A 26,965-nucleotide genomic window follows, 5' to 3' on the forward strand; every position below is an offset into this window, starting at 1 on the left:
ATCTCTAGGATCATGGACAGATATGGTAAGCACATGTTTAGTTCAGCAACTTTTGCTCTACGATAACTAAACTATCTAATGCACTTTACAAGGTTGCAAAGGAATCTCCTGAAAGAACTAGGCGATACTCTGTACGGTTCAGTAGTTGCAGGGGACTCAGAAAAAGTAACTTCCCAGCTCATTACCCTTAATTGTCTTGTAAACTCTTCCATGCGTCTGATCTTGTATGCAGCTGATGGAATGAGTAGGGTAACAGGTACAGGAATTGTGCTTAGGAGACATTCCTGGATGCGTTTATGTTCCTTTGTGGAGCCCTTTAAGTCATCCTTTATTAATACCCCTTTCGATGGCTCATCCCTTTCTAGATCCAAAGTGAAGAAAACGCTTACCCTAGATGGAAAGACTCTGTCTGGTGTCGGAGTCTGTTTTTCCACCCCTGCTAGACCTTACCCCAAATGTCAGAAGGGAGGGAAGATGTGGTTCCATAAAACACCAGGAGCTTTCCAGGAAACTCGTGCTGACCCCCCCCCCCCTGGAGGTAGAGGAGGGGGTAACAATGGAAGATGCTACCCACTCGGCAGAGGGGTCAGCAGAATCAGGGTGACAGACCAGTTATTTGGGAAGCCCTTTCAGTGCTCCTGAGAGGAGGCCCGCCTGTCCATCTCTGGAGGCAGTCAGGCGATGTTTCTCTGTGTACCCAGACACCTGGCTAAAAATAACAAAAGACAGCTGGGTACAAACCATCATTTCCAGAGGATACTCGATTCCCCTTGCCACCTCCCCCTCTTATAAGTAAAATCCCGGACGTTCCACCCAATCAAAGGGAACAAGCAGCCACAGAGATTCAAAGGTTGCTGGAAAAGTCATCCAGCCAGTCCCAGCAGACCAAAGAGGATCCGGAACTTACTCAAGGTTCTTTTTAGTTCCAAAGAAAACAAGGGACTGGAGGCCCATGTTGGGTCTCAGCAGACTAAACAAGTCGGTAAGAAAGACAAAATTCCGTATGGTCACGCTACAGTCAATACTTCCCTTTTTAGGGAAAGACAATTGGATTTGCAAAATAGGTCTTCAGGATGCGTACTACCACATAAAAATGGACAGGCCATCCAGAGATCATCTGTGCTTCCTGCTGGGAGCCAGTCATTATCAGTTTTGCACTCTACCATTTGGTCTCACTACAGCCTACAGAGTGTTCACCAAATGCATGACAGTAGTCATGGCTCATCTGAGACATTTGGGATTCCAGGTGTTTCCATACCTAGACGACTTGCTCCTCACTGCCACCACCAGGCATCATCTCATACAAGCAAGGGACACAACTTTGAACCTCTGTAGTCAATTGGGGTTTACTATAAATTCAGAAAAAAAATCTGCTTTGTCGCCATCGCAACATACCATTTCTATAGGAGCAGAGCTAAATACCATTACCATGACCTTAAACCTTCCACCAGAAAGAGTTTGTGTTCTACGAAAACACGTCCTGGACCTGCTCCCGACAGAGTCCTGGTTTCAGTGGTACTCAAAGTGTTAGGGACAATGATCATTGTGATTCCTTTAGGTCAGATGCATATGCATGTACTGCAATGGCTCCTGTTCACGCAATGGTCTTTTCAAGAACTTCCAATGTCGCACAAAATCCTGATAATGATTTCCTGCAAGAAAGACCTCCAGTGGTGGCTGACATCTCCCCAAGTAATGTAGATTATATTAATACAAGATTGTATTACACCGGCACAACACCAGCATGATACTACTGTGGAAGGCGAAAATAACGCTAACCTGCAACCAGGAACAACTCGTGCCTTTAATCCTGACTCGAACCAGAGTAGGCTAAGGCATACAAGAGTAACTCAAGAAGGAAGGAGCGGTCGTGAGCTTATTGGAACTCCCGGGTTCGATAAATGGCTTAATGACACCAGTGCCATGACTTTTCAGAAAATAAATGAAACGGGACTTTCGGCCGACGACGCTGATATGTTGCAGGTTAGTGAATTGACTTTAACTAATAAACTTAAACTTCTTGATACAAAAATGGTCAAGATCAAGAAGTTACAATTGGAGGTTAATTACCTCAACGAATGTATCAATGAAAAACTAGTACCCAAAGGTCTACGCTACCACGTATTCCCTACTGGCTTAGTAGCTGGCTCTCCCTTTCATAGGGAACTACTAACTTTTTTTGATGAACAGGGTTTTGGTTTACTAAAAATCATGACCAAACATTACACTCTGCAGATTGTTGATTTATCGAAAGAAGTCAAAGAACTGAACGGGGAAATTCTTTCTAGTACTGAATTCCCTCGTTATAAATATGATTATGACAGATCTTTTGCAACTATTGACCAGCTTCTAGTAAGACTAAAAGCAAATAAAAATAAGAAAATGGCAAGGGATCGACTTGCTTACAAGAACAATACAGCCTACCCTAAACCAGCCTACCCTAAACCACCTCTATCTCAAACCAACACGCGGATGGCAGATATAACACATGTAAGCGAAGAAAATATAGAGACTGATGATTTGAATTATAACAACAGAGTGGCTGACCCTAACCCTACTGGAAGAAATAATTCAGAATCTGGAGGAAATACTTGGTCTCATCGCTTAAGGAGAAACAGAGAGAGAGATGGTAACAACCCTAACTATTATGATCAAGAAGACAATTTCACCTATGCCTACCAAGGAGCTATTCCCAAAAAGACTTTTTTCAACCAAAATAACCAAAAAAACAACCAGCGCCCCCTGACCAAACCGAGGAGATAACTAATGTGGTTGGACTTCCTACGATTATTATTAACAAAACAGGGGACTTTAAAATATATAATTATTCCAGCTTAGATATAGAACCCTGTTTTGTAGAACTTTTGGCTAAAGGTTACACATTCATACCAAACCAACAATTGGACCTTGTTGAAAGCATTAAAGACCTGAAACTTTTCGTAAGGAAACTCAACCTACACTTGCTCCTAGGGAAATCTGAGCATGAGATTTCAACTTATTACATCCCGAGCGACTACAACCCCCCCTTGGACCCAACCCTACAGACATTTGAAGACATTATGGAACTTGACTTGAGGGCTCTAGCTAATAAGGAAAATAAAGTCTTCAACAATAACAACAAAAAATATAAGAAATCTAACACTACTTCTGAAGAAAAAGACTTCCTTAATTTATTTAGAAACCTCAGTGTGAGGGCTATTAAACCTGACAAGGGAGGGGGACTTGCTCTATTTGATCATTGTGACTATATTTCTAGAGTGTCAAAAATGTTTGATAACGACACCTACTCAAAAGTTAGTGTAAATGAAATGAACCGTGCACACAGACTAGTGAAGAGTTACTTTAGTGACCTTTTCATTGAGGGGTATATAGACATAGACATGTATAACTACATCAAATGTGAATAGAATTCCGATATTTTTTGCTACCCCTAAAATACACAAAGACCTTCACAACCCGCCCTTTAGGCCCTTGATTGATGGAAGGAATTCTTTCACTTATGCAAGTGCTAAACTAGTTGACAACATCCTGAAAAAATACTTAGGAAATGAAACCCAAATCAGTAAAGATTCGTGGGCTTTCCTGACTAAAATGAATGACATTGAATTTAATGAGGAACTTAATTTCCTTACAGTAGATGTAGTCGACTTATACACTGTCATACCCCATGATATAGGTCTCGAATGGGTTAACTTATACTTAGTGAAAAAAGGTGCTTCATCTAACGAAGTCTATCTAGTTACATCTTTGCTTGATATAATCTTGACGAACAACTTCTTTCTTTTCGACAAAGACTACTACCTGCAGAAATGTGGAGTAGCCATGGGTTCCCCAGTAGGAGCCAGTTTTGCAAATACAGTTATGGCCTACTGGGAGAACGAATACATCTTGAACTCAGACCAACTAAGAGACAACATTAAATACTATACCAGATTCCTAGATGACATTTTTATATGCCTGAAAGGGAACTCAAACATAGGAACAGACTTAGTTGACTACATGAATAAAACAACAAGCTTCCTTAGATTCACCTTTGATTTCCAGGAGAATGTAATCAACTACCTTGATATTGAGTTAACAAAAGATATAGTAAACGAACAGTTCTCAGCAAAGATATATAGGAAGGCTACTTATAGTAATTCCTTCTTACATTTCTCGAGTCTACACCCTTATTGGCAGAAGAAAGCTATAGTTAAGGGACAAGCAATTAGAGTAGCTAGAATGGTAACAAGAGACGATGATTTCATGACGGAGTGCGGATTTATTGAGGACATGTTCCATCACAGAGGGTACCCTAGAGAATTCCTAAAAGACATTTTAGATGAAGTTAAAATGAAGAGAGCCAACGGGACTATAGGCCCTTTATTAAAGGGTAAGAACACCTACAGCAACCAAGGAGATATTATAGTCAGGACAAGCCAAACTGATGAGGAGACCAATAATACTAATGGGGTTTTAGACTACTACGAGGTTGACTCAAGAGTAGTCAATGCCACTACTAGTAACTCAGGTGAGACCCCTAGATTCATTACAACTTTTAGCCTTGAAAGTAATATGATAAGAAATATAATGGATAAGAACTGGGCTATACTTTCATATGATAAAAGATGTTCTCAAATTTCTAGTAATCCCCCTAAAACAACATATAGAAAGGGGAGAAATTTAAAAGCACTTCTGGAAAGACGAGGACATAATACTAAAGATAAAGGGACCTTCTGTTGCGGTTGTTGTAAATATTGTAAATATATCAAGAAAGGGAATAAACATGTGATTAACAATAAAACATATACTCTGAATGCCAAACTGGATTGCAACTCTAGAATGGTGGTATATGGAGCTTTATGCACTTTATGTACATGTTTTTATATAGGTAAGACAGAAAGGAGGCTGCGAGATAGGATATATGAACATGTTAATGCTATCTCTAATATGAAATCAGATAATGCCTTGAGTAAACATATTTCTGCCTTTCCTGACCATAGTTTTAAATTCATAGGTCTTGATCAAATTAAACCAGATAGCAGAAGGGGACCCTTCAACCTACTACTCGAAGAGCATGAATTATCTTGGCAGTTCAGAACGAACGCCTTCATGGAACCTGGACTTAATGACCATTGTAACATCCAATGTCTCTTAAAGCTTAAAAGCTTGATCAGATAACACCTTCTTATTTATTTATTTATGTTTTTACCACTTACCCATCTCCAAATTATTCATTTTTAGGGATAATATATTAATTTATCATTTTAAGATCGGTAGAATAGTATCGAATGAGTGGACAATGTTGAAATATTAATCAAAGATACAACTTTATACATAATATTATAAGCTTATAATACACTCAACAAAGAAATTGGGTTTTATTTCACTTATTTAATTCTACTGCTAGTTTTGCTGTTTCAATTCATAGTACCCTTTAAAGGTATGAATTACTTAACCAGTTTGGCATTAGGACAATATATTGCTTTTACACATATAAGAACTAGCATCTACCTTTTAAAGGTTATATCTCGGGCTTTTCATTTTTATGCATAAAATTCATAAATATTGGATTAGGGCAGGAATGATAGAAATATATAGTTTGTGTCAACAATTAAATACATAATACTCAGAAGGTGAAAAGGAATACCTCATCTTCTCTTTGGGGAGATTTTCTATTAAAATTACTATAAAGTAACAAAGATAGTTTAACTTTTATTTTAAGGTCAATACATAAGGTTAGACCTAACAAAGTCCACATTTTGGGCTTTCTATTTTTATGTACAAATCCTACAAATTTCAGAACAGGGCAGGAACGATAAAAAACTACAGTCCCTGCTAAGAGCTATACACGTACTTTTTAGAAGCTGATAAGTAGGATCGCCCTTTTAAATTTCAAGGGCAGATTGCTTAATTAGTAATAGAAGCAATTAAACTAATTGAGTTTTAATTATTTGATTTATGGAATAGTGTGTATTATATAAGCTGGAGGCTGCTATTTACATTTCATCTGAAGAAGTCACCCTACCTAGGATGACGAAAAGCGCTTAATGCTACCTGTGGATTTTTAACTTTGCATCTCTGTATTTTACTGAATAAACTCAAGAATTGTTTTTTATAAAACTACGAGCCTGGTTTTCTCTGGTCGGAAGCTTCTCTCCTTTGGTTCGCAAGTTTGTGGAAAGTTTATTTAGTTTTTTATCTCCCCAAGTAACTCTAGGTCGTCCCTTTGTTTTATTCACTCCCATAGCCACGATGACCACGGATGCCTCCCAGATAGGGTGGGGGAGCATTATCAGGGAAGAACAGCCCAAGGCACGTGGAAGAGATACGAGGCTCATCTGCATATCAGTGTCCTGGAGATGAGAGCAATACGTCTAGCTTTGCAGTCCTTTCAAGACTCTCTCCCTCTGGGAACTATTGCAATTCAGACAGACCATATATCTGTGGTCTGGTACATAAACAAACAAGGAGAAACCAGATCTTATCCCCTGTGTCGGGAGGCCCTGAGAGTATGGCAATGGGCAACTTCCACCCAGCGCTTTCTGATAGCAACGCACATCCTGGGGTGATCCAGCAGACAGACTAAGAAGGGCAATTCTATTGCCTCATGAGTGGTCCCTAAAGGAAGAAGTAGCGGAAAGGATATTCCACAGATGGGTCAGCCTTGCTGCGATCTCTTTGCAACTCCAGCAAACACGAAATGCAGCAGCTACTTTGCCCTAATCCTCCCCTCTGGTGGATGCTCCAAAGGATGTACTTGTACACAATTGGCTCCTGGGTCTCCTTTATGCCTTCCCTCCTTTCCCTCTGATACCCAAAGTTTTACAGAAAGCCAAGGCTCTAGGAAGGACGGTCATTCTAATAGCCCCTTACTGGCCTCATCAAATTTTCCCCCTTCCTCCAGCCTCATCTATTGGAAGAACCTTGGATTCTGGACCCAGTGCCAGATCTCCTGACTCATTCATCAGGGGCTGTCAATCCTTCTCTTCAGTCCTCCAAACTGACAGCTTGGCTGATCCAATTCCCAACATAGCTAGGATTCACAACCTCTCAGCTGCGGCTTAGCATATTTTAACATCCTGTCATAAATCGTCTACCTGGAAGTCCTATCTGAGTAAATGGAAAAGGTTTTCTATATGGGCGTTTCAGAACAATATTGACCTGTACTTGGCTCCAATTTAATCTATCCTGGAGTTTTTGACTAAACATTTCAATGAAGGGGCTGTGGCAGCAACCATTAGAGTTTAACTGGGAGCAATTTCTAACTGTCATCTTGGTGATCAGGGGTCTAAAATCATGTCACATAGACTCTCCAAAGCCTTTCTCAAAGGTACTATTTATTTGAGATCACCCATCATAGCACCAGCTATGCCATGTAATCTAAATGTGTTCTTTCTCGAATAATCCTACCCCCTTTCGAACCAGCCTCATCTTGTGACTTGAAATATCTATCATGGAAAACCATATATTTAATGGCTATTACTTCTCCTCGGAGGGTTTCAGAGTTACAGGCATTGTCCATTAAACCCCCTTATTTGATTTTCCATAATGACAATCTCACTCAGAACTAATCCATTATTTTTACCTAAAGTTTGCTCCGAAACAAATCTCAACCAATCTATTGAATTGCCCGTATTTTTCCCTAAATACACTAATAAGATGTAACATATGCTGCATAAGCTTGATGTTCACAGACAACTTTCATTCTGTTTAGACAGGACCAAACATTTCAGGAAAACAGGTCAGCTCTTTGTCTCCTCAGAGTCTAAAAAAGCACTCCAGTGGCGAAAACCACTTTATCAAAATGGTTATCAGATTGTATTTCCTTCACTTACAGTTCAGTGAATACACCGTTACAACAGAAGATAAAGGCCCACTCTACTAGAGCTGTCTCACAGCCTTTAGGTTCATAGGTGTGTACTAGGCTAATGGACCTGGAGCCTTTACAAGCCTAGCCCATAGGATTACCCTGGCATCATGCCTCCTGACCTTAGTTTCCAGTGCCTCTGTCGAGTAGAGCCAGTGGAGTGATCCCCATGTTGAATTTTCTATTCCCTATCCACTTATCAAGTTTCCTCTTGAAGAGGGCCAGTGAGGTGCTCTGTTTGACAGATATGGGAAGTCTATTCCATAGCATGGGCAATTTGTGGGTTATGAACCTGTCCCTCCAGCACGTTCTGTTGATTGTGGTGATGAGGTTGAGGTCTCTAGAGCGTGTAGTGCGGAAGGATTGGGATTTCTTTAGATGTAGCATTTCTAACAGAGCTGGGTCAGACATGTCTTTATAAGTCAAGCAGAGATCGCCTCTAAGTAGGCGATATGAGACATTGGAGTTTTTTGAGTCTGTCCTTATAGGACAAGTGTTTAAGGCCTAGGAACCTCTTTGTGAGGTACTTTTGCGGCCTCTCCAGTTGTTGCAGGTGTCTAGTGCGGTGCATGCCAAATGGGGCATTGTACTTGAAGACTGGCCTAATGAGGGAAGAGTAGAGGGAGACAATGACCTCTTTCTTCCTGGATGCAAAACCCTTAGTAATGAGATGTGCCACATAGAAGGACTTTCTGACCACAGTGGCAGTGTGGTGGTCAAAAGAGAGGTTGCTGTCAGCCTGTGTTCCCGGACCTCTTATAATGCCTTCTGTTTTCAGTGGACTAACATCGACGTGGTAGTTCATGGGAACTGGGTTTTTCTCAAAGGGGATGACGACACATTTTTTTGGCATTGAGCTTCAGGTCATGGTTCTGACACCAGTCGTTGGTCTCAGTGAGGCCTTTCTGTAGGATGTCAGCATCATTTGGGGAGTTATAGATCACACTTTGAAGCAATTTGCTGCTTCTTTGAAGTACATCTGCAGGGATTCTTGGGATTTTCTTAGGGGTCTGCAATCCCTAGCATACCATCCGGATCTATTGCTGGTAACTATAGACATTGTTCAACTGTTCCCCAGTATACCTCATTCTACAGGACTGAAATGGTTTAGTGATGTTTTAGTTAAAGAGGCGAAACTTACTTCCAACACCACAAACTTGTTGGTGGAGTTAATAGAACTAATCCTGGAAAATAATTTCATTTGTTTCAACAGTCATTTCTACAGGCAAAAATCAGGTGTTGCAATGGGGGTGGCCTGTGCCACAGTTTATGCAAACATAGTGTTGCATAAATGGGAAAACACGTACATTTTTGGCACAGAGTGGGCACAGTACATCAAGCATTATGTCAGATTTCCTGACGACATTTGTCTTGTATGGAGTGGTACTAGGGCAAATATGGAGGAATTTTTTCATTACATCAACAGCACTACTTTTCTAACCTTTACACACTCATTGAGTTTTGACAGCTTGATTTATTTGGATGTGCACTTGGTTAAAGATAAAGTTAACAATAGGTTCATATCAAGTGTGTTTAGGAAGCCCACCTATTCAAATGCTTTTTTGCATTTTAAAAGTAACCACCCTGAATATCAAAAAAGAGGCATAGTCAAGGGGCACTTTATCCATGCCTCCAGAATGTGCAACACAAAGCAGGTGTTTATGGAGGAAATTAGGTTCCTAAAAGAAAGATTCTTTGAAAGAGGGTATCCTAGCCTTCTTGTTGAAGAGCTAGCGACAGAGATTATTAGGTGCAGTGAAACAAAATATCCACCTCTCCTAGACACTACGGGCACATCAGTATGCCAAGTGGGCAGTAGCCTGCAGAATAAGGAACAAAAAGGATACATCCATACTTTTAGTATTGATTATGAGGTTGTGGAAAACAGTGTAAAGAGATACTGGCCGATCCTAAGACTGGACGATAGGTTGGGTAATATGATTCCAGAGTTTCCTAGATTCATTAGACGTAGGGGTACCAATTTAAAAGAAATGCTAGAGATGAATCAGAACAAACCAATGCCAAGTAATGATAATAAAAAAAAGAAGGCACATACAAATGTGGAATGTGCAAGCAATGCCCGGCTATATTCAATGGACATAGGTTATATTTACCATCAAGAAAATTCTTATATCAACCAAGGGGCCATTATAATTGCAATGCCAAATTTATTGTTTATTTAGGTTTATGTACTAGATGTAAAAGTTTCTACATAGGAAAGACTGAAAGAACCCTCAGGAGACGTATTTATGAGCATCAGTATGATATAATTAAGAAAAAGGAAACTAATACTTTTTATAGACATTCCCTTTTTTGTCCCAACATGGAAATTAAATTCATTATTTTAGAACAGCTAAGGTTGGATGAAAGGGGGGGGGGGGGGGTCTCTTTTAGAATACAAAGAGTTACTATGGCAGCTAAGACTAGATGCAGGAAGGTGACCAGGGCTCAATGACGCTTGCAGCATCAGCAGCGTCCTGAGATTAAGGAAGGCTAAATTATGAATTTTCGGTTTTCCAGTGTCTTCAGGGTTTACATACAGAAATAAAAATTTTGCTGAATAAACAGCACATTTAAACATTTTTAACATACTAGTATGTGTATAGTATTGGCTTTTGAATATTGTTTTAACATTGCATAGTTTTAATATTGCATATTTTTAACACTGTATATTTTTATGGCAATCTGTGTGTACACCAACAATTGATTATTAAGTTTATGCATATACTTTGTTGGACATTGCAGTGAGTTGTGCTTAGTAATGGTTTGCCTGCAAGCAGGTTTTGTACCAGCAAGTAATTTGAAGGGTTAATTAGACCTTCTTTTTTACTAATTGAATTATTGGTCAAGCTTTGACTATGTATATAAAGAACAACCAGCTTGATTTTATTGTATCTTGAAAAAGCTCAGCACCAGGCTGAGCGAAAGCGCTTGAGGAGATTTTTGTTTGTTATTAAAGCAAGAAAGTTTTATGTAAGTTGCAGCCTTTCATTTTCTGCCTTGCGGAAGAAGGAATATCAGCATTTCATCAACTTTTCATTTTGGGCTTCCAGAGCCAGCTTCCAGGTTGTGGATCTGCTTTGCTTCATTTGGGGAGTTGGTAATGGCTCCCAACTTGCAATCATCTGCGAACTTTGTCAGCCAGAGTCCCTTCGTGTTGGACTGGACTTCTGAGAAGTAGATAACAAAAGGAGAGGACCCAGGACTGATCCCTGTGGGACTCAACTCGTGACTAGTTGGCAGTCTGACTTGAAGTCGGCTTTCACACTGTGGGTTCTATCTGTGAGCCAGTTTGCAACCCACCTAGTGATATAGGGGTTGATGTCTAGCTTAGTGAGTTTTTCTATGATTCCCGAGAGTGGAATGGTATCAAAGCCAAATCAAGGTAGGCTGTATGAATCGGGTTGTCTCCATCCACAGCTCTGGTGACTGACTCAAAGAAGTCGACCAAGTTGAGCAGGCATGATCTACTCTTCACAAAGCCAAACTGTGTGGGATCCAGAGTTTGGAGATTCCCTATATCCTTATTAGGTCCATGATGATGTATTCCATAGTTTTGCATATCAGACTTGTCAGGCTAATGGGGCGATAGTTCCCAGGGTCGTCTATAGTCACTCCTCCTTTGTGGAGAGGGATGACTGTAGCAGTGCCATTCGGTAGGGACAAAGCCTGAGGTGAGGTTGTGATTGAACAGGGCACAAAGGTGAGGTGCCAGTTCACTGTGTAGTTCATGTTGAACACAGCCATGGACATTACAGGTCCCATGGAAGCTGTATCCTTGGCCTTGGACAGTGCTGTTTTAACCTGTGCAGCAGTAATACTGGGTGCCTCGCAATCTACTGGTATTGTGATTGGTCCATTTTGGGGGGGTAAAGTTGGCATTGAATGTTGGCCAGTATATTGGCAATATCTGTTGGCTCGGTATAGGAGGTACCATTGTGCAGTAGCTCAGAGCAAATCTGGGTATTGCCATGGAGGTTCTTTACGTAAATATAGAAGGCCTGGTTGTCTTTTCTATCTGCTGCAGTTCTGTTTTCATAGCTAGCTTTAGAAAATTTGATGAGGGATCTCAACATTTTGTTGAGGCTGATAAAGGGAGTTTTTTCCAGTCTTGGATTTCCAGTCTTATGGCTAAATAATCATTAGGTACTATTTGTGCAGCAGCTACGTGGTCAAGGCCTCATACCTTCATCACTCTTTACAAAGTAGACAAGGCCTCCAGGGACAGGGCTTTCTTTGGTTTCACTGTCTTGAAGAACATTCTCCTGTGAGCCACCCGAAAAAGATGGTGCTTGGGACGCTACCCATCAGTAAGAATGAACGGCGAGATAGAACAACTTCACATGAAGTTATGTACTCAACATAATGTTCCATGTGAGTTGTTCATCTTGCCTTCATTCTTGCTTCCCACCCTCCAACCCCTATCCAGGTTTCTTGAGGACTGACAATTCATTTATGTCATGGTTTTTAATGTCGCTTATCCAGTTTCTAATCTTAGCATATAAGTAGTGGTATGTAGCCTGTTGGCAGCAAACAAGATCTGAGGGAAGCACAAGGTGCATCATGGGATAGGGAGTTGGCCTCGAGCTGGTTGAAGACCTCAGGCTTTGGCAGTTGGCCAAGTCAGAGCTGAGGATCGGCTCTGAACCCATCAGTAAGAATGAAGGCGAGATAAACAACTCACATGGAACGTTATGGTGAGTACATAACTTCTTTTTTAACACTGTTTCCTCCATGCCAGATTAGAAACTACTTTTTAACAGTAATTAAACAGAAGCAGGGGTAAGTCACTTGGAGCCACAACCTCTATATCTATCAGTTGTATCCGCTTTACTGCTTTCATTTATAGACCTGTGTACCTTTGTAGATAATGTCAGTAAAGCTAGAGAGAATGGCAGACTAGTCTCCTCCTTATGTCTAAACGGACCTGCCTAAAGCCTTCCACACAGTTTATCACAGCAAACCTTTACTTCAGATGTCATCATTAGGTCTGTTACTTGTTTAATAGGTATCAGTCAGTAAAATGGCACTCCACCCTCTCTCCATACCTCTGTCACTATTGGTGTGCCACAAGGCACTCTCCTTGGTCCCTTCTTTAACAGTCACCAACACCCTACACACACCCACACAACAGGCCTCCCTAATACAATACGCAGATAACTCGACATTCTTAGTCACATCAGACAAAAATTTACTCCAGACGTTGTAATAGCCACTGAAACATGGCTTTGTAACTCACAATTCATGCTCATACTCCCCTCCCCAAAAACACATACTACTATTTTTCCCCAAATCCCTCTCTCATGAAAAAAATACATTTAAAATCCTCTCTTAGTAATACAACTATTGAAGTCGCTTATCATAGCAAATTTTTTAGAGATGATAGCAGATGTTGATCTTAAATTTGACCTGCATATATAAAATTGCATAAAAAACTTACCAAAACCTAGGGATGCTTTATAGAGCCAAAAACTTAACTAAAATCACACTTGCCAGTACTTGTCTTCTCCCGTCACTACTTTATGGTGCTCCCATCCTTCCTAACCTCCATGTATTACAAAAAGAAAAACTTGAACAATGCTATAATAAAGTGGCTAAATTTGCTGCAAATACCTCTTTTAGAACCCACCACTGTATAGTACTAAAAAGCCTAAATTGGTGAGAAGTACACCATTACATACATACAACTTTTTACCATCTAGAAAATTGTCCAGCATTGATCTGCTTGTCTGGCACTAAATACCATTCTGTATAACCATGTTCCCACCCAGTCATTATTACATTAATACATGGCCAAAGACCTTTCTCTGTCCACAAACCTATCGGATATGCTGGACATCATCTGTACTCGTACCATGTTACTAAGGACTGGAACTTCTTACCTGTATCCATCAGGTCAGTGCCCTCCCTTCAGTCCTTTAAACCGTTCTGAAAGACTTCCTAGCCAAAATCTCTCTCTCCTCTTGCTCATCCCCAGGATAAACTAGAGCCTTTTCAAACCTTATATTTCCTTAATCCTCCTTCAGCACTTCCTAACTTAAGTTTCTCTCCCCCCGATCTATCTAAATTTGCCATAGCCCTGCTTTTCTTTTCTCTCTTCATATTGTAATTCTGTTGTATTATATTACATACCTTTAATTTCTCTTAACTGTCTAAAATTTCTCTAAATATTAAGTCAGTGTCATAAAAGTTATATCTATTTTAACCAATGTCATATTATTTCTAATTTGGTATCATTTATTTAAGCTGTAGATGTTCTCTTCAAATTTTGAAGATCATAAAATTGTTCTTAAAATGTGTTTCTAATACTTTGGAGCTTTACTGAAAATGTGCACGTACCTAGTCAGACTTTCCCCAGTTATGGGATGTTAATAAATAAATAAATGCATATATATTAAATAAATAAATAATGATCACAGCAATAAAGCATTCTACATTGCTTCAAACAAATGCATATTGTTGTAAAGCCAAATTAGGGATTCTTTAAATTGAGCAAATGACAAAAGGGTCATTTAATTTAATCTTTAGAACACGCTTACTCCACCTAGCAATTAAAGCCACTTCTCTGTGCACTGCAGACATCTGATTGGGATAAATAAATGATGGTCATGTAATGAATTTCAACCTTGATCACTGTCAAAGGAAACAAATTCAAAGACCAATACACGTAAGGTTCAGTTAAGACACTTTAATTTACTTGCAGCAAGGAGACAAAAACATGCAAATACAAGGATTTGTCTAACTACTAACAGGAAGTATGTTCATTCTCATACTGTTTTACAAGACATGGCCTTCTAAGCTGACGTAATCAAACACAACTTTAAGCATTGTTCTACAGCAGGTGTTACTTCAGATTTTCTGCTGACATGACTAGATTTGTGAGGAACTTTTTAGAAAAACAACCTGGCCTTGGTGACCAGTACTTCATTTACAAGCGTCTATTGTACACTGTTACTTTTCAAGGTACTTTTCTAATACAGATGCAAGCAAATGCTGATTGCAGTTCATATTTTCAAGCAGGCTTTGTCCTAATTATCTGTTACTTCTACAGCTGTGTATGTTCTCATGGCACAGCGGAACTTCTTGTCTAAGTTTCATATAAGCAGTATTATTCTATTCATTATTTTCCTAACGCAAGCAGAAATCATCTGCTTCTCAGTAAATTTCCAAGGCACAAGCAAGATTTAGCTGACGGTACAAGGTCAAAAAGCAACTACAAGATTTATGCAGTATGAAATAGAATAAATGCATTAACTCTTTTAGGCTCTGAATGCACTAAGCATATTACTAATACACACATTAATACATATTTTTTCTAACATTTCCCCCCATTAATACTTTTATTCTGCTTTCAAAATAAGCATAAACAGTTTTTCTTCTCCTAACCTCTTCCACTCAGGATTTGCAGTTAAGAGAGTCATTCAGTTTAAACTTATGAAAGCATTTTCAGTCTTTTAACAGTTCTTCAAACTCAGTACTTTGATATAAGGTTTCAGAAACTGACATGTCTATAAGGTCTTTAATCAGTCTTTTCATGCAGGGGATACCACAACAAACGCATACTCCCAGTAGGAGCATACCTACACAAATGGCAATCGGGATATTCATTAGGATGGTACCCCACCCCCCAAACCATTTCTGGAAAAAGTCCGTAAGTGGGTTTGGGCCTGGTTTAATCATGGCCGACACTTGCTGAATCACCTCAAGATGATTGTCTATCTCGTGTTTATGGTCAGGAATATACGAACAGCATTCTTCTTGGATTAGAGCGCACGTACCACCTCTCGCCACTAGGGTGAAGTAGAGAGCCATGCGTTTTGGAGCACTACAGTTCTCATAGCATCCAGTTCATCAGTCACCAATTCGAGAGGAGAAAAAGTTGCGTTGCTCATTACTTCGAGAAGTTTCAACAGTTTTCTCAGCTCCCAGATCGATTTCACTGCTCCATATGCTGGTAATATGCCTGCCCACGATATAACGCTATCACACATGTCTATGTGTGTGTCAGTCCTTTGCCTAGAGAGTGATGGTCTTTCCAATGCACATCGATTCGTCCCACAGGATTCTCAGGTTTCTTGACGACCTCTCGGACATTTTGAATTTTCCCATGAGGCAAAACTGCAGTGTGTCGTATGGCCGGAACCAGGTAACCCAAAAAACAACTGCCGGACCAATTCTCAGGTAACCATTTGTATGCCTTTCTGCCACACACAAAATAACAATCCTCTACTTTAGTAGTAACCTTGCTATGAATGTACACTCACCCTGCATGAAACATTTTTCTATCAATTATAGACAGCTGTTTATAAAGAACAGAATTATGTTTTACTTCATCAAGTGTTTTGTGCATCAATCCAAGAAATGAATCCTAGTTTGTATTACAATAAAGATCTACTTTGTTTCCTTTAGTATAACATCTATAAGGAACAGTCACATTGCAATTGCTCCAACCCACCTGAACAGTATCATTTTTATAAAAACACACCATTCCCTTTTGTGGAACAGACAAGTGCAGTGCTATTTTATCTTGTGCTGTAATGGGTGAGGTATCTTAAATCAAGTTCTCCCAGGTCTCATTGACCCCTAGGGGGACTGCAGTCATTAATAACCCCCCATATGCTGTCGACAAAGCTGTGCAAATCCAGCAATTTGAAACATTGAAAGTCTCAGCATACACATATTTAATTGCCTGGTAAGTGTTAAAGTTTGGATGCCAGTTTATGAGTAACCCTTCACATTTATTCACTTCAGTCTGTGTGGCTGGGAAAAGAAAAGGCCACAGCAAAAAGATTATTGTCGCTAGTACAGTTAACAGGATGATTATGCAATACGTCTGAGAAAAGGGTTGTTCTGCATTCCTGTTTCTTCTGGACTCTTGTCATTTTTACTCTTGGCATGTGACAAGATTTTTGTCTAGTTCAAAGTCTTTAACTAATATAGTGGTCAGGTGGATCCAAGAGGCACGCTCCACGATCTTGACTGCAGTGGGTGTTGACAAAAGCACTTGATATGGACCTTCCCACTTTGGAGATGCCCAATCTTTCTTTTTGACCACCTTCAGCCAAATCCAAGTTCCAGGGGGCACTGCCACTTCTGACTGTCTGGTTCGTTCATTATCTGAAACAGAATTTTAACTGCAACAAATGTTTAGAATTTAATAACTTACACATATACTCTGCTAATGTACCATCAGCTTCCTGGTCTGCGGGCATGAGAGATTTCCACTGAGGTATATAATAAGCCCTTCCAAAGAGCTTTTCAAAAGGAGTCGATCCTTTTGCATTCGGAATAGTTCTCATGCTCAACAGTGCCAGGGGCAGACAGCACACCCAATTTCTCTGTGTTTCTGATATTAACGTCTTAGCTTACTTTTTAAAATCCCATTATGCCTCTCTACTAGGCCTGCTGATTGAGGGTGATACGCACAATGATTCTTTAAAGAAATTCCGAAATATTTACTTAGCTGTTGTATGGTCTGATTCACGAAGTGCGTGCCATTGTCACTGTAGATCCTTTCCGGAATGCCGAATCTAGGGATGATTTCTTTGACAAGGACTTTGGCTACCGTTGTAGCGTCTGGATTTTTAGTCTGAAAGGCTTCCACCCATCTGGAAAACATATCTACAATGACAAGACAATACTTCTTATTTTCACATTCAACTGTATGAAATCCATACAGATAGTATGAAACGGATATGGTGGTGTAGGGAAACTCCCTTGCTTGGGCTTTAACGCCCCTTGTGCATGATGTTTATTACAGGTGTGACATAACGAACAGAATTTTTGAGTAATTTGAGAAGCCATATGTCGTGAACACTTGGTTCACCAGCTGTACCATCCCCCCTGTTGAGACATGGCTCTGCCCATGGCTCAACAAAGCTGCATATCTAAACAAATTAGATGGCAATATCGGTTTCCTTTCTTTAGAGATGTACAGCCCCTTTTCAAGAATTGCTCCTCGTTTTACCCATCTTTGTTTTTCAGCTTTTGTAGCAAGTGTCTGCATTGTTTTTAACATTTCTAAGTCTAAAATCTCAGAGGGTTGTAATTCCTCATTCAAAAGAAATGCTTCTGAAGCTGCTATCAGCTCTCACATTACCTTTTGAAATACTATCCTGTTGCTTGGTATGAGCTGTGCATTTACAAATAGCTACTTTCTGAGGTAGCTGAATAGATTCTAAAAGATCTAAAATAAACTGTGCATGATTAATCGGTTTGCCAGTAGATATTATCATTCCTCGATTTTTTCCATTGTTGCGCAAAAACATGTACAGTAGAAAAAGCGTACTGGCTGTCAGTAAAAATGTTCACACATTTACCCTTTGCTAAGGTACATGCCCGTGTCAAGGCAATCAATTCTGCTGCCTGTGCAGATAAACTGTGTGGCAAAGATTTCGCTTCTATAATGTCTGTGTCAGAAACTACTGCATATCCTACTAGGTTCTGTCCTGCTGGACCCCTTTTGCATGAGCCGTCCACGTAGTATGTCACCCCGGCATCATCCAAGGGAACATCCGTAAGATCTTTTCTAGGCAGTGTCTTTTGCTCAATCACCTGCAGGCAGCTGTGTGGTGTGCCATCCGCAGGGGTTGGGAGCAAGGTAGAAGGGTTCAAAGTTGTACATCGTTCAATTGTCATGTGAGGTTGGCTCAACAATGTAGTCCTACAGGAAAGATGCCTAGCAGGGGAAAGATATGCTACCTTTTCTTGTAGTAAAATAATCGCGACTGCATGAGGTACTCTCAATGTGAGAGGGTGGAACAACACTACTGAGGCTGAAGCCTGTACTGCCATTGCAGCTGCAACTACTGCTTGTACACAGTGAGGTAAAGACCGTGCCACTGAGTCCAGTTGTGATGAATAATAAGCAACAGGGCATTGCTTGTCCCCATGCTGTTGTGTTAACACTGATGTCATATAACCTTGCTTACAATCTACAGTTTGGAAAAAACGTTTATGATAGTTTGGTAATCCAACTAGTGAGGACGCTATTAACTGTTTCAGTTTGCAGAAGGCAGATTCTGCTTCTGATGCCCATTGTAACAAATCCTGTGCTGCCGTAGTCTTTTTATAAATCAGGTTAGTCAGTGGTGCAGATTCCAAGGCATAGTTTGGAATCCAACTCTGACAAAAATTAGTCGTACTCAGGAAGGACATTTCCTTCTTGGTAGTGGGTTTTGGTGTTTGTAAAATCGCTATTTTTCTGTCCTCATCTAATGTTCTACCCACCTTGGATATTACATATCCTAGGTATTTAACTTGTTTTTTCCAAAGCTGCAGTTTATTTCTGTTTACTTTGTCCTTCAGCGGCTAAAAATTGTAGTAGCGCTATAGTGTCTTTAAATCTTGCTGGGTGGGGGACGTCAGCAGGATATCATCAACATAAAGCAAAATCTGACTACCTCTCGGTGGGGTAAACCCCGCCAAGTTGCTTGCTATTTCTTGTGAGAATATTGTTGGACTTTCACAATACCCCTGTGGTAGTTGCGTATATGTATACCTTTTCCCTTGAAATGTGAATGCAAACCAATACTGGCTGTCAGGGTGTATTGGTATTGAGAAGAACGCATTGCTGATGTCTACCACAGAAAAATATTTCTGTTGAGGTTTTAAATCATTCAACAGGGTGTGTGGGTCTGGCACCGTAGGTGCCCTTGGTATTACTGCGTCATTTACAGCTTGTAAATCTTGGGCCATACGCCACTTCCCGTTCGCTTTCTTAACAGGAAATAAGGGTGTGTTACATGGTGAATCAGGTGATTCCACCAGCACCCCTTCCTTATGTAAAGCTGCTATAATAGGTTTGATTCCTACCTCTGCATCTTTTCTTAAGGGATACTGTCTTTTTTGTGGTCTAAATGCTGACTTTGGCGTAATAGTAACTGGTCCCGCTGAACAAATAAGTCCTACATCTGATTTTCCTGTTGACCAGAGAGTTTCTGGTATATTCTGTAAGGCATTCTCTTCCTCCTTCATTAGGAGTGCTAAACAGCTGTCCTTGCTAGACTGCAAGTGTACAGCTGGGTGGGTCTGGGTTATCGAATTCAGCTTCTTCACTTGTATTCCTTGTTCTGACAGTTCTAACTCTGTTTGTTTTTCCCATCTCGTGACTTTTTCTCCAAAGTCTACCCATTTCACATTCTTGTCCTTAGTTAAGCTAACATGTGGTAATCGATTAGATTTATAGAGTGCAAAGAACTCCTGGGGCAATGAACAGCTGACAACACTGTTCCCTTCTGTGTCCCAGTACAGATTACGTAATACCAATCTGTTTGCACGATTTCTAAACAATTCTTGCTCATACTCCTTATAAGGTCCTGGTGTATTACAATAATAGAGTACAGTGCAACAAATGCTGTTTATCAGTGTCAAGGGAGGGGAACTTGCTGATGGCTACGTTCATCAACTCCTCGGTCACTGCCCCTGGACCAGTCGTAACAAAGTCCTGGCTGTACCAATAAAACATTCCACCCTCCGATTGCACTGCAAAGGTATCAATTTGTCGCTGTGCTTCCATACCCTGCATAGTCGGAACTATTGCTACACCAAATAGCTGCATAAGGTCTCTGCCCAAGAAGTTTACTGGGCATTTTGCAGAAACAACAATTTTGCTTTTCTGGTCAATCCTGAAACAGGATCAGTTATCACAATATTATGGGATAGGGGCTCCCGATACAGCTGTCCATTAGCTGCTTTCACTAATATGTAATCAGGTAAGACTGAGTTCTCTGGCAGTTTGGAGGGATGTACCAGGGTCCGTGAGGCCCCTGAGTCACACAAAAATGTGCCTTCCCTCTCTTCTACCAGGAGTGTGACTTCTGGTTTTGTGTCTGCTAAATAGAGCTCTAAGCTCAATAAAGCCAAATCCAATATTTCATTTTCTTCACTATCCATGACTTCTTGCACTTCCTCTATGTCTTCTGTCACATTCTCTACTCCCTGACTCCCTCTATCACATACTCATTTGTCCCTTCTCTGCTATTCCCTTCTAGTGATTCCTGACTATCATATAGTCAGTCCTCACCCTCCTTATCCTCCGTGGTTGCCTTCTTATTTTTCTTGCAATCCCTTGCCAAGTGTCCTTTCTTACCGCATTTAAAACATTCGCCCCTTTTCTTTCACCCTTCAAAGTCCTCTGATCGTTGATCAGATTGTTTCCCTGGGCATTTTTCTTGCCCTCAGACTATACTACATATACTTCTGCTCCATCTTCTACAGAAAATACTTGGGCTTTCTTTTTCTTTTTGCTATTAAAATGCCTTTTGGCATGCCTAGCATATTCAAGCAATGACTGTAACCTGCTTGTACGATGATCTACCATGTGTTTTGTAATAGAACTGCTTATGGATGCAATACTCCCTTTCAAAAATGCATTCTTTAACTGATGCTCATATGTGGAATCGTGTGTCTGATCTTCAGGAACCTGCATTCCACAATGGTTATTAAAACATTCTAATAGTCTGGCATAATATCGGTCAATAGCTTCACCTTCCTGTTGGATGCATTGATTAATGCAAGTCCAGTCTGCCCTAGGCTTCCATTTCTCAGAGATTCGGTCTGTAAGACCTTTTACTCTGTTGTCGAACTCTGCGCTGCTATGTGGGAGGGGCCTGAGCGCAATATCACTGGGATTCCAGTCGCCACTAATCATGTGCCAATCTGGTCCCACAATTTGTCTGACTACTTTTTCTACCTCTTCTCCGTTTAAATTATAACTCAGCCTCATTCCTTGCAAATCTTCTAAAAACTTTCTAAAATTAACTTGTGGATGGGGAATTCCCTCAGTGTCTTTCCGGATGTCTTCCGGAGTCCAAGGTCTATACACTAGAATAGTTGGGTCCTGACTTTCTTGCCCTGCCTGAGGATTAGGCACTTCTATAAGTGGGCATATTTCTTCTTCACTCATATATTGTGAATTTCTACCCATTTCATATAACTCAAGGTCCCCTTTTGATTTTCCTGCCCGTGTTTGAGACCTGGTCTCGACGGGATCTCTAACAAACAGTTTCGCTTTTGTAGTGTCTCTACTCATAGTGACAGCAGGATATCGCAGGGGTGGACTAACTTGTTTACTTTCCTCATATTCTGGTAAGGGAGGCGGAGAGGCTGATGCTGTTACTGAATTATTGTCCTCCTTATCTAAAAACATTGCCTTTGAATTATTATTCTTTTGTTCCCTTCGGTTTACTTCCTCAATCCACCTGTGTGCCTGAGGAATTCCTTATTGACGTTGCTTTTTTACCCGACCTTTAGAATCGGTTTTAAGCTGTTTGACAAGTGAGGATTTTTCTAGTTTACCATCAAATTCATATTTATTAACCCATTTCGAGTAATATTTAATATCATCAGCACGCTGTGACTGCATGTATTTCGTGTCTTCAGTTAATGGTGGATTTTGGGACCTTTTTGTACAATTATTACCCATTTTGTTCTACCCTTTTAATCATTACGTAACACCTTATTTTTACGTGGTACCATGGGTATTTTTATAGTCTCTTCAGAATGACTGCCTACCTGCTCTGTTTCCCTGATCTATGACAAGACAGTAATCTTTCTGTCCCTGACTTATAAACAAAGTCTCTAACAGAGTAAATACAGATCTAGTCCCTGATCTAAAACAGAAAAGAAGGTAGATTCACCTTACCTGAGCCTTCATGATTGATCACCTGGTTAGAGTAAACCCGTCCTTCAGTCGCAGATCAGAAAGTGGCTGGCCTCTTTTGTATGACAATTCAGTCGGAGGACTTTTCAAATAAGAAGATCCGATGTGGTTTCTTCCCCATACAGTTTCAAGCCACCTGGCCTGTCTGATCCGAGGCGAAGTGAAGGTTTCCGGTCCGAAGGACCAATCTGTTAAAGGAAAAAACTTCAAAGACCAATACACGTAAGGTTCAGTTAAGGCACTTTAATTTACTTGCAGCAAGGAGACAAAAACATGCAAATACAAGGATTTGTCTAACTACTAACAGGAAGTATGTTCATTCTTATACTGTTTTACAAGACATGGCCTTCTAAGCTGACGTAATCAAACACAACTTTAAGCATTGTTCTACAGCAGGTGTTACTTCAGATTTTCTGCTGACATGACTAGATTTGTGAGAAACTTTTTAGAAAAACAACCTTGCCTCTGTGACCAGTACTTCATTTACAAGCGTCTATTGTACACTGTTACTTTTCAAGGTACTTTTCTAATACAGATACAAGCAAATGCTGATTGCAGTTCATATTTTCAAAGCAGGCTTTGTCCTAATTATCTGTTACTTCTACAGCTGTGTATATTCTCATGGCACAGCGGAACCTCTTGTCTAAGTTTCATATAAGCAGTATTGTTCTATTCATTATTTTCCTAACGCAAGCAGAAATCATCTGCTTCTCAGTAAATTTCCAAGGCACAAGCAAGATTTAGCTGACAGTACAAGGTCCAAAAGCAACTGCAGTTTGTACAGATTTATGCAGTATGAAATAGAATAAATGTGTTAACTCTTTTAGGCTCTGAATGCACTAAGCATATTACTAATACACACATTAATACATATTTTTCTAACAATCCCGTAAGGTATTCTGTGTTGTCTTAGATAAGTCACATTAAAGCCAGACTAAAGAATAAACAGTAGTTGGTCATTTTCTTCCCAGGACAACCTCATCACATATATGCAATTTGTCTGTGTGCATTCCACATGTACAACTCTTAAAAAAAAAAAAAAAAAAAAAAAAAATTCTCACAGAAAGAGAATTTGTTACCATGCCAAAGTAGTTGAGGAAAATAAATTCAGGGACACATTATGTTTGGCATTATTGAAGCACTGTAATCCTCTGCAATTTGCTAGAACAAAATCATAGATGGACAGGACAGGGCAGAAACTTAAAACAGTTCCAGAGATGTACTGCAAGTCAGAGACCACTGAGAGGAACAACCTAGGGGCATTGGACACATTTGCAGGGCAAAAAGACTACTAGCTAATCTACCCTACAAATGCCTTCACTATATTTATCCATTTGCCTGCTAGGATAAAAAAAAAATTGCTCCTATATCGACCAAACTTGCCATATGCACGGTCATAGCTGCTGTATAAAGGTAAGGAGTGAAGAGCTCCATGAACTGATTGGCCAGCTGTAGTGCAGCTATCCAGTCAATGTGCAAGAGTTTTTTTTTTTTTTTAAATCATTGCCATAACATGGAAATGACTACAAAGTCAGCACTTTACCCCATAGGGTGCCTTTTGGTTAGGGGTGTCTTTTTGACTTTCTTCTTGATGTAAAGAAACTGGGGAAAAATAAATAGATAAAGTTGTAAAGGCACCTTTGGCCAAAGTGCACCCTAGGAAGCCACCTAGTTTGCTTATGCGCAAGGCCAGTTCTTACTGTATTAATACCTAGGCAGCTTTCCTCTGGCATACTTATGTATTTTAAGGATGAGTTACCTATTACCTATATAGTATCCATATGGTTGTGTTGATCCTTAGCAGACTGAATTTAGCCACAATCTGTGAAATATCAGGGATTGCAGTTCCATCATTATCACTTTCAGGTTCAAGACTGCCGGGACTTGCCCAGCTGTGAGGATTTTTCTTGGCTATTGAAGCCCTCCTTTTTACTCATAATCCTCATGGCAGAAGGACCCTCTCTCAAGAGCCCTTGAACCACACAATGCCTTCATGTGTCTCCCAAGTTTGGTACATGACATTTTATTGTTTTGAAAAAAAAATGTTGCATATCATAAGGCATACCTAAAAATGTGGATGAGGAGGGTAAAACCTTCTCTGTTGTTGGTATTAAATTTCAGCCACCCCCGCTTCCAAGGATATTAGAGTGTAAAAGGGATGATCCCAGATGCGTTTCAGGCATGCTGCACAGTAGAATTAGCAGACTAGAAGAAATTCAAATGTTCAGGGCAACTTCTAGAGAGATCATGCATGCAGAAGAGGTCATCAGCAGTGGTAAGATTGCTGAGATCTACCTATAGGTGGTCTGCAGCAGCAGCCTAGAGGTTTCACCTCACTCTTCCACTCTGGATGCTGTTAAGACCAGTCTGTCCATTCACTTTTCCCTCTTGTCAAACTTGTCACTTTGAAAAAGTGAATTTAACAGTAGTATACAGAGGATACAATATTCTCTTTCTTACTGTGTTTCATCCATAGTCATTTCCCTTGCTTGACATTCTCATATTCTTCCCTTCCCCCATCAAAAACATGCTGCCAGAAGGTAGGCTGGCAAACCTGTACAAAAGAGAACCATCTGAGTGGCTTTACAGGATCAGAAAGGGTCAGGCTACTTTTTTGGATTCCTTTTAGTGCCAGAAAAGCCCAAGGACCACTGGCCCATACCCCTTTCCAGTGCCCTAAATACCTATATTTTTAAAGAAACCTTTCAAATGTATTCAGTCCTTTCATGCTTACCCAGAATAAATTGTTGTGCTCTTTGGACCTCCAAGGCATGTACCTTTACATTAAGAATACTAGTAATAGGAGATTTCTGCATTTCCAGGTAGGACCCAGTAACTACTAGTACAGTATTCCTCCATTCATGTTTAGGTCTTCCTTCAATGTGTTCAGTAAATATTTGTTGTGGCAGCTGACCAAAGGTTGAAGAGAGCCAAGATATGTTCATCACATTGATCACTGACGCAGCAGCTTTAGTTGTACGAGTTCTATATCCTGTCAAGGATATAACAGCCAGCCAGCTTCCAAAGCTTTAGAGCACCTTCCATGCACCCAGACCATTAGAAAGCTTGAGCTGAGCTAACTAAGACACATTTTAGTGCCAAGCCCTTCAAATCTTTACTTCTGCCGAAGAGTATGCTTCTATGAGGATTTTGAGGATTGATGGTCAGCTTGTGCTGTTCCTTTGCTGGGCATAAAACTTCCCTTTAAGGAAAAGACTTCTATTTATAATTTTGTTTATTGTTTATATTTTTATTTCAGGAAAGTTATTTTAAAAGTAGCAGACTATTTTAATGTGCTGTCACAACTTAAACAGAAGCACTCTTTTTCATGTCAGTTTAAAAGTTGTTTAAAGTAACTGAAAACCATTGTTTGTGTGAAGAAATTATGTTTATTTTACTTTGTGAGGGTGGCATAGTGTTTAATGTGCTTTTACTGTCTTTTTTTATTTTTACCAGCATTTGCTGCTTGTTTTCCTTGGAAAGAGATGGTATTTTTGGCTTGACCACAGAACAAACCCTCTGTCCCCATGGTTGGTCCTTCTTCCAGCAACAAAATATAAAAGTTAAGCAAACAGATTTTGCCACGACAGCAGGCTAATAGTTTGCCTCAGCTGCAGGTAGGTGACTCTGCTGTGGACATTTTTTGTACCTCAGATCACTCATCTTTTACCCTGAATCTCTCTCTCACCTACAGCCACTATGGATCGGGGGTTAGCCATGTTTTCTGTGGCTGTTGGGATCCCCTTAGGGGGCAAGGAAGAGCCACTCTGGTTGAAACCTGGGAGAGGGAACCGAGAAGGATTGCCACTTTTTTTTTTAAAATGGTGTGCTTATCTCCAGAGAAGCTTATGCTGATACTAATGACACTGTTTACCCCATTTTTCCTGCCAAAAAGAAGCAGAAAACTAAGTATGTATCGACGACTCCTCATATTTCCTTAGACAGGAGTTTACTGGGACTGGCTCAGGGTTTAATTCTGGCTTTTGGTATGAAATTCAAGATTCTGATGCTGGACAGGAGGATGATAGGACAGATGCAGTGTTTTCTCCTCAGATTTTTGATTTGGACTCTGAGGAGAGCTCCGTTTCATATTCTCCCTGTGGGGGTTTCTCTTTCTCTGAGGCTATTTCCAGAATGTGCCAGTGTGTTCACTGGGTGAACACAGAGAATTTTCAGTCTCTGAAAAATACTGTGAGCTGTTGCAGAACATTCACGAATTCCTCCGTTTCTGTCAGCTTTGAATGATGCATTTGTCACTGCCTGTAATTTTCCTAAAAGCCAGCTGCCCTTAAAAAGCAGATGGGATGTATAAATTTCCTCACTCTTAAGAATTTGTACATTATTCTGAAACCTGATACAGAAGCAATGGCTTTGGTTAATCCATCGGCTGTTGAATGTCTTATTTAATTCCAATCCTACTGTTTCTAATGGAAGATCACTGATAAGTATGGAAC

General features: G+C 40.2%; 1 protein-coding gene across 1 annotated transcript in view; it reads left to right on the plus strand.

The window, feature by feature from the left end:
- The window catches only part of VASH2 (vasohibin 2), a 1,568,646-nt gene that overhangs the window by 108,571 nt on the left and 1,433,110 nt on the right, over window positions 1-26,965 (plus strand). The window lies entirely within an intron of this gene.

This window comes from Protopterus annectens, chromosome 1.part2, assembly GCF_019279795.1.
Source record: "Protopterus annectens isolate FY-2018-M chromosome 1.part2, PAN1.0, whole genome shotgun sequence".
NCBI classification, from domain to species: Eukaryota; Metazoa; Chordata; order Ceratodontiformes; family Protopteridae; genus Protopterus; species Protopterus annectens.